General features: G+C 34.7%; 1 non-coding gene across 1 annotated transcript; it reads right to left on the bottom strand.

Annotated features, from left to right (window-relative positions):
• Nucleotides 1-724: 724 nt before the first annotated feature.
• Nucleotides 725-887, bottom strand: LOC115072501. Its single transcript, XR_003851557.1, has one exon. It is a non-coding gene; the product is annotated as a U1 spliceosomal RNA (small nuclear RNA).
• Nucleotides 888-8,539: the final 7,652 nt, after the last annotated feature.

Here is an 8,539-nt window from a genome sequence, read left to right as displayed (position 1 = left end):
GCTGAACTGGGGATTTCCAAGAACTCAATATGAATGCCTCTTCTTTGTTGCCTGGGCAACAAAGTTCTTTAAGATGTTTCAAGACCAAGGATGAAAAATAGGAATAGAAAACCAGAAAGATCAATACCTAAATTTTTTAACACAACGATGCTTATAAGGAATATCACACTAAAATCACAAAATAGTATAGGAATTTCCGTTTTGTTTCGATGGAGAAAATTATCTCCACATTTTCAAAATTTTAGAAATTGAGAAGTACTGGGTCTTTAATAAGTATATTTGATCACCTCTGCAGCTGTAGTGACCTTGCCACATTGATGATTTCTTACCACTCCCCAAAGAGGTCAAATTCAAAAGAAAATAAAAGAGAGAAACTGAAGAATAAATGGAGAGAGACAGAGAGAGAGAGAGAGAAAGTCATATTTCCCCCAAATGTTCAAGTCCTAATAAAAGTACCCCAAACTGATAATTTATTTTCAATTACATTTAGATGTGTATTCTTAAGATACTCTATAAGGACAGCGTTCTTACAAGAAGACCACTGTGTGAAGCCATACACAGACTATATGCAAGTTGAAAACTGGAATAATCTGTCTTCAAGTCCTATGATGTCAATGTTTCTGGCAAATAACCAGAGTCAGAATCAGGCATGAATGACTCAACAGATACTTCTGTTTTAGACTCCTAATATAGGAGGTTTTGAGCTTTTTTTTTTTTTTTAAAGCAGAAGAGAACATGAATGCAGTCTCCCACTACCACAAATTATGCATTTGAAGTTAATACATTTGGTGAAATTTCAGGGGTTAGCACATTAGATTGCAATAGATAAGACTTTCCCTGGATAAACCATCTTAGTGGTCATGGTATCATCCCTGCCAGGTAAGTATGAGACTTGTTAAAAATGTGTTAAGCCTTTCACATTATTACAAAGGTTTATCTCTGCCTGTAAAACATGTGTGGCAAAAATGATCATCATCTGAAACTAACAAATTCACCTACATGGAACAGAAGGATGCGGGGGCAGTAGAAAGTTCTCTTTTCTGTGTGTGTAAAATGAAAATCTCCAAAGTCTTTGTGTTGGATAGTCTTTGTCAAATTAACATAAACTGGACTTGACTCACTGAGGAATAGGAAATTTCATTTGAGAAATTTCTACGACTAGATTGGCCTGTGGGCATGTCTACAGGGGCAATTGCTTGTTTGCTAGTTTATGTAGAAGGGCCCAGTCCACTATGGGTGTTGCCATTCCTGAGCAGGTGAAGGGTAGCTGAGCAAGCTACTAAGCCACTTTCATATATGGTTACTGCTTCTTCTCTGAGTTTCTTTTCTGACCTCCCTCAATGATGGGCTATGATCAGGTCACGTAAGCCAAATAAACCACTCTCCACACCCAAGCTGCTTTGGGTATTTTACCACAGTAACAGAAGCTAAATTAGGAAATCTTCTAAATACAATAAAAATGGTAATTATCAAATTTAAGGAAGAATGGGTAGATTTTTAATCTATAAAACAAAATAGTAGGCTATTCTCAATGTCAATATTATCCCAATTTGGCTAGCACAAAAGTCAGATGGATTCTGGTGATAATTCATAGGATACAAATGGAATTATTTAGAGATTAAAAGTAATTAGAAGAGAATCATGATTGACCATATTTCTACACTGAAAGATGATTTTAATTACTCCTGATTGGTATGCAGCCATTGATTTGGCTTTGTGATCTTATGAGTCACAGTTAATGCTGGAAATCAAGAGTAATTTGCCTTTTTTTCCTTTCAGGCTCAGGAATTTAATTTACTTTTTGCCTGCCCACAGGGATATTTAAATTATCTGGCATGGCATCATTTAGTAAGGTGGCCTAAGAGTCTAAGGCTGAAATAACTGATTATATTGCATGTTGTATTATCAGGAAGTATATTTCAGAAAAATTATGGGATGCTTTGAGTTTCTTCATCAATTTTGTTACATAAAAGCTTGAAGGGATTAAATTAAAATGTTAGAGCATTCCCTAGGCAATTTACTACCAGTTATTTTGTTGCAAACACGCTTAAATTCAAATAGAAGATATTATTATTGGGTCTATTAAAAACAAATTAATACTTAGAGAAAAGTATTCACTATATTTTACAGAGTAGCACATGTCATGTCTAATATGATTGTACTGCTTCAAATTAACTAATTGAACCAAAATGAATTTTAGTCGTGAGACATGGGCTATAGAGTGACAGATCTCGTTTTTAGAATCATTACTCTCATTCACTCAGTGAGTATAAAACACTAAAAATAATTAAATCAAGCACTGCTCTAAAAGCTGGGGTTATAATAGAAAGTAATTAGAACACTATCTTAGAAGTTATATTCCAACAGAAGAAAGAAAATACATCTTTTAAAACTATGAATGCTTGAGGATGGAGAAATTGGTCCACTGCTGATGGGGAAAAAGAAGAAAAGCATCTGCTGCAGTTGCATAATTCCTGAGGTTGGTTCCTTGAAACTTAGGCAGCTCCAGGGATCCAATGCCCTCTTCTGGTCTCAGGCAGCTACACTAACATACTCATAACTCTTGCTGCCCATACACATAAATAAAAAGAAAATGAAATGTAGAAGTACAATTTCTATATACATACATCATATTGTGATAAGTACAACTAAAAGAAATAAAGCAAGACAATGAATAGAGCACAAAAATGTGGATTTTTGCTCAGGGTTGACAGGAATTGCTATGCTTAGCAAGTAGTATTTAAACATATGTATTTCATAGCAACTAGAAAGTCTAGAGTGTGTCAGAATTTATGGTGTGATGAAAAGATGAGAATAATAGTATTAATGGATGTGGGCAGTCCTCTTTGCCACAACCTTCCTTACATTATGAAACTGACTCATCTGTCAGTACCACATGTGGGATCTTAAGTTACCTCTTAGCTGTTTCAGCCATGTGCACCCAACTCCCCAAATATGATTCTAATCCTCACCTGTTTTCCTACTATTACTTCTCTGGACTCAAGAGAGAAATTCACTTATCAGTGGAAGTATAGTTTTCATAGTGTAAAAATGTATTCAAACATACTGTATATTTTTGTGCTTTTTGGGTAGTAGGTAGATTCTGCAAATTTCACATAATTTGCCTTATAAACACTAGAAAAAAACAAATTAAAAATCTCTATAAATAATCCCTGCTAGCCTCACTTGCAAACCTTTCCACAGTAGATTTCATTGTAAATGCCTAGATATTTTATATTACTTCAATGCTTGTTAGTGTTTATTTGTGCATTCTAGGCGCATTTGTTAACTTATTTTTACTGTTTTAGGTTTATGATAAATTTTAACAAAATGTACAACCATTTCTCATTTACCCAAATCCCCATACATGTTCAGTTTCCTTTGCAATGAAAATCACACTGTGAGTGGTGTATTTGTTATAATTCATGCATACATCTCATCTACCAAAACTCAAACACTGTTTCTCTATTTTATTTTATTTCTTTTTCACAATAGAACATTGCTTATGCTTTATTCCTTTTTTCTTATGTGTTCATTTTTAAATGAACTTTCCACCTGTACACTTTAAGAAAACAAACAATTGGAAACCATTCTCCTGTTCCTCAATGGAGGAGACAGGTGGCTCCATCAACAGACACCATGACACAGCTATTGCTCATTCTGAGAAAAGGAGCAAAAAGTACTTCATTTAGCAATGTGTTGAGATGGGAAGAGTTACTGGCTCCTCGGGACTGGTGTCATGGCTTATAAAGAGTGTCCATGCCAAACCATGAGCTTTCCTTAGGCAAAAAAACATCTTTCCTTAAATAGAATTGTCAAGGATTAAGAGCCACATGACTTTTCTCATTGCTTAATGTTTTTGTGGCAGGATTTCTGAGTAGAATCTGGTGGCGCCCAGGCAAGTCTTTGCTAGATCATTTCAGATGATGAATATATTCTGTTACAATGCCCAGTATCAAGAGAAGCAGTCAGAGATCTTTCTAATCTTCAATTTGGTATTGAAATTGATCTTTCTGCCTTGCTCAGGAATACTCTTGCTGCTGATCCAGAGCTGTGCTGAGAGTCCTCCATGTAGCCTCAAGGCAAGTGTGGTTTGTAGGGATGCTCTGGTACCTGCTGGAGACTGGTCTACTGTAGCAGTCAGTGTCCTGGGCCAGTGCTTCTGGTTTTAAAAGACAGAAGTTATTGGTGAACAGGAGGAGACATAAAAAAATCCAAAATGCATATCTTTGGATTGTGCATTCATGAGAAACTACTGGACAGTACTTAAAAGCTACAGTTTAGCCACTTCTGTGTTTAAAAACAAATACCCGCCGGAGGAGACTGGTCTACTGTAGCAGTCAGTGTCCTGGGCCAGTGCTTCTGGTTTTAAAAGACAGAAGTTATTGGTGAACAGGAGGAGACATAAAAAAATCCAAAATGCATATCTTTGGATTGTGCATTCATGAGAAACTACTGGACAGTACTTAAAAGCTACAGTTTAGCCACTTCTGTGTTTAAAAACAAATACCCGCCGGAAGGCAGAGGCAGGCGGATCTCTGTGAGTTCAAGGAAGAGGATAAAAGATCAATGATTACACTGTATATATGTCCATATCAGCCAGAACTTCTTCAGATTACAATTTTATAGTAGCTTAGATTTTAGGAAAATGATGAATTAATATTAGGAGTGAAGGATTATTTTTATATGTTCAATTCAAATACTTTGTTAGATATACTGCCTTATGTCCCAAAGCCAAAATAAATATGTGAGGCAAATTATTTGATATATAGCTTGCTTTAGTCTTTCCACGTGTGTCTAACAAAATATTATGTCATACACCATAAGAATAAATGTTTTAAGTTTTCAAATAACAAGTCAATGGCAAATTTTAAAAAAATATTATTTTCATTTCATGGGTATGTGTGTATTGGCTGCATGTATGTGAGTGCACACGTGTCGTACAATGCCGTGGAGATCAGAAGAGGGCTTTGGATTCCCCTGGAACTAGAGTTAAGGATTGTTCGTAGACACCATGTGGGTGCTGGGAATTGAACCAGGGTCTCTGCAAGAGCAGTCAGTGCTTTTAACTGCTGAGCCATCTCTCCAGCCCCATCAATGGCAAATTTTAAATTTGCCCCAAGTAAATAGACATCAAAGTTAGTATACTACAAATGACCAGGAAAAATTATGGAAAATTGTATATGAAAATTTCAAATGTTACTATGTATCTATTGACTCCAATCACAATAATGTTTCAGAAATTACAGATGTGCAGATTCCTATAAAAATATGGAAGATGTGACTACAGTTATGGATACATTTACCATATAGCTTATGCTAAGCTACATCAAGTCAAACGCTTACTGAGAATCTCCATCTACAGTTGCTAACCATGAGCACTGAAAAGACAATGGAATCTTTCACAGACTAGGAAAAGAAAATTTAATATTGTAATGCAAAACACACAAAGATTCGATGTTTATTCCTGCAAATAAATTATGTTAACATGTGATAAAACAATATATAGTCTGCATGTATTTTATAGGGAAATGATGTATTATGATAGCAAATTTAGAATTTTATTTTCAAACTTTAGAGATTGAATCTGAGACCTTCTCTCTTTCCTCATCTGCCTTATCCTCCTCTGTGAAATCTGCATCTTCTCTCTCTCTCTCTGTCTCTCTCTCTGTCTCTCTCTCTGTCTCTTGCTTCCTCTTTCTCTCAATATACATTATTAAACTTAAAAAACTCATGAAAAAGCTATGCATAAGTAAAACCACAAACAAACATCACATTCATCTGGAATTGAGACTTCATCTCACAAATTGTATATTTAAATATCTGTTTGCTTGATAATCTTGCAATTTTCCTTGCAAAACACAATTTATAGAAAAGGTTGAAACCATTGGCTAAACAAAAATTATTGTGAAGCAAGCCTTCCCAGTGTCCCCAAACTCAGAAAGGAAAGGGTTCATAATTCTTTATCATCAGAAAATTTGAATCACTGTCAATTACATATTTTTGACAATTCTGTTTCTGTAAAATATCTTGAAAGTGTTCTCAACTCTGTCAGGTCCAACACTATGTTGACCTGAATTATTCTACAAGTACATGGAATATATACCCCCTTTCCAATTTTAGCTTTTCTTTTCCATCCCACTATTCAAGCACAGTGAGTAAAATCCCTGGAAGTTCAGTTTGGGTCATGTCAGTATCACGCCTCAGTTCTTCAATGAGTAAATAATTATCTTGAAAAATACAAAAAAATTATATGAACTAGTACTTACTACATAATAAGATTTATATCTTCTGTTTTAAAAAGATTTTAGGGCACTCACAAAAGAAAAAAATATCCTCAACCTTATACTCTTTATTTGCATTTTAAAAATGGTAAATACATTGTTCTTCATATTAACTTTTCTGCTTAAATGTGATCACTATATTACAATTTCCTTCAGCCTAACTTCTGTCAACTCTACATTTTTGGATGCAGCTTCCCACTTCCCACTGTTCCATGCTCTCACCAAGAGAGCTCTCATTCTCTAAGTGTGTGGGCCAAAGCAGTCTAACTCTTTTATCTTCAAAATGCTCTGTTCTTAAGGAATAATGTTTTGGGACTGAAGAGCTGACTCAGTGGTTAAGAGCACTGGCTGTTCTTGCAGAAGACCCAGGTTCAGCTCCCAGCATGCACTTGGCAGCTGATAACCATTAGTAACTTCAGTTTCAAGGGATTCTGATGCCCGCTTCTGACATCCATAGGTATTGCATGACACAGGTGTATTTACTTAGATGCAGGTATAATATTTACCCATTAAAAATATGTTTTAAAAGGAGATATTTTATTCAATGTATCAATCTACTGTATACATAAATATAATATGAAATAATTACATGTAATTTATGTAATACAATCTAACAATCTCAATAAATAATAAGCATAAACACATATGATAAGTCAATATACAGATGATTTCAGTTTATAATGTGGTTTGGTTTCAATACATCTACTCCATGTTGAACATGATATAAGTGAAAATCGAACCAATATGCCCAACCTACCGAATAAAATGTAGGAACACAGTATATTGTGGGGTATTTGTTGTTCACATTTATGATCCAATGGTTTAGTGAGATGTATGAAAGCTTTTAATTGCATAGTCTCTGCTGAAGAAGCAAACAGGATTCATAGAAATATACTTTTTGGTGAATTCTTTGCACTATTGTAATTTTCTGTTTTCTTTTTGTTTTGATTTATTCATTGTTTTTAAAGAAAGGCTGTCCATATAGCCTCAGCTGGCCTGGAACTCACTATGTAGACCTGGTTGGCCTCTATCTTACAGAGATCTCAGGAGTCAGTAGCTAGTCCCTGCCTCCCGAGTGCTGGGATTAAAGGCATTAGTCTCCGTGCCCAGCCTGCACTATCATAATTGTTAATATTCTAAGTAGGCCCATTATTGGGGCCATTTCTGTAATTTTATCAGTGAACAATATATTGTGTCTTTTATGAGGTATCACCTTGGACTATGGAAACTCATGTATAACTTGCATCAGATTGAGCAAACAGTTCTAGAAATAATTTCTTTAGAACATATTACCAACTGTTCTGCCATAACTTAATTGACTATGTTAAAGATATTAAATTATAGTATGTCAAATCTTGTTCCATACAGTGTGCCATACACAGTCAATTGATAATACCCAAATTACAAAAAATAATTTAAATAGTTGAATATTTAAAAGAGCATATGATTAGGATATAAAGGACTTGACTTAATTGGCCTGATTAAGTTTTGAAATTTAATAGTCATCCAAACAAACTGTACCTCTTGGGTGCTGGTATTAAAAAATTAGAAGGCAGAAGAAGTAATATCACAAGTTTGAGGCTAGCTTGGGCTACACAACACAAACCCTCAAAAGAAATATTTTTGCAAGTTATAATGTGTATGATATATATCTTTATAAATGGTTAACAAATGATTGTATTCAAAATGATAAATATTTTAAATATTTATCCTCAAGGTATAAAATTTTTTGATATGATAAGATCATGATACAGAACTTGAAATGCAGTATGTTTATTTTTTCTTTAAAGTAACTAATTTTAACTAACAATTTTTTGTATGTTTTAATCAAATGGTTCTAGTTTCCTTTTCCAACAGGCATAGAAATAATGTCCTCCTTCCCTTAATATAAGTGATATTTTCATTCCTTATTCATGCAGCTTAACTTATGAACTACTCAATAGAAATGACATTGCCAAGTATTTCTCTACCCAGACAATAATATTATCACTAAATTTAAATCACTCATTCTATGTTTTTTATAATTTTTATCACCTCATAACATAAATATATGATTATATTATTTCTTTTTGTCTTTTTGAAGCAGGGTCTCCCTGTAGCCCCAGCTGTCCTGGAACTCACTGGCCCTGATCACAGAGATTGCTCTGAAAAAAGGACGCTGCTTACTCAGGCAGCACAGAGATCCACCTGCCTCTGCCTCCCAAGTGCTGGGACTACAGGCATGTGCCACCACGCCCAGCAAGATAATTGTAGTT

Source organism: Nannospalax galili, unplaced genomic scaffold (genome assembly GCF_000622305.1).
Source record: "Nannospalax galili isolate Female #2095 unplaced genomic scaffold, S.galili_v1.0 scaffold600, whole genome shotgun sequence".
In the NCBI taxonomy this organism is placed as follows: domain Eukaryota; kingdom Metazoa; phylum Chordata; class Mammalia; order Rodentia; family Spalacidae; genus Nannospalax; species Nannospalax galili.
This window is presented reverse-complemented; position numbering and strand designations above follow the sequence as displayed.